Source organism: Schistocerca cancellata, chromosome 1, assembly GCF_023864275.1.
Source record: "Schistocerca cancellata isolate TAMUIC-IGC-003103 chromosome 1, iqSchCanc2.1, whole genome shotgun sequence".
Lineage (NCBI taxonomy): Eukaryota > Metazoa > Arthropoda > Insecta > Orthoptera > Acrididae > Schistocerca > Schistocerca cancellata.
Window position 1 is genome coordinate 1,148,758,764 of NC_064626.1, and position 1,084 is coordinate 1,148,759,847.

Below are 1,084 nucleotides of genomic sequence, written 5' to 3' on the forward strand. Positions count from 1 at the left end.
TTGATTACGTATTTAATGACAGATGTAAATGCACACAGTGGTGGCTGAATTAAAAAAAAAAAAAAGTTCCTGTTGTAAGCTCAAATATTTTGTACTGAAAAGGTAAACAGTAAGTGTGTGATCGAGGGCACATGTTATAATTTGACAGATCAGTTTTTGTATGACTGTGTGATGTTTGAACTACTTGGTATGCATATGTGGGGACACTATTCTCCCTTTCGAAGATGCTGTCGGGCTACTGAGCCTTTATTTTTTACGCAAAATTGCCGTTGTCATTACTGCACCTCAAGGCAAAATTGTTTAGAAGGCACTGAACATGTAAATGTATCTTGACCACATGTCCTGGGGAGTGGACAGGATGTGTCTGCTCCAGTTTTATAGGACCTCTGTGCACTCATGGCTGGACTGTGGTTGCACAGCGTGTAAGTCAGGGAGACCTTCTTACCGGAAGATTGTTGACTCTGTACGCCATGAGGGCATCAGGGTCGCCATTGGTGCTTACATGACCGGCCCCATAACCAGTCTGTGCCGAGGCTGGTGAACCCCCATTTACCATTTGACGGCAACTCCTCATGGTGTTTCAGGCATGTACACTCCTCACTACTCCCAATCACCAGCATACCATACCATTGCTCTCCCAGATATGGAATGCCTCTTGACCAAATGTCCACAGGCAACAAGACCATTTGGGATCTGTGCGAAATGTGTATGGGAGTCCCTTGGTGTGAGGCGTGTACAGGCTCAAATCCAGGGTTTTAACTGACTGCCACTCTAGTTGCTGCAGAGACCCAAATTTAGGACAGTACAAGAAATATTTCAGTCCTGCTTCTGTTTTTAATGCGATATTTTCCGACATTTTGAATGAGCACCGCAACTATATAGCCGTATTTACCGATGGATCTAAATGAGGGGGCTGTTGGGTTGCTGTGTTGTTTTCCTGGATTGTGTCCTCAAGTTTCAGTTGTCAACAGTTCACTGTCTTTGATGCCAGATTATCTATGATCTTGAGGGTGCTGGAGCAGATGAGATACACCATGCCTGCTAAATTCTCATCTGTACCGACTCCCTGAGTGCTCGTCAGCAT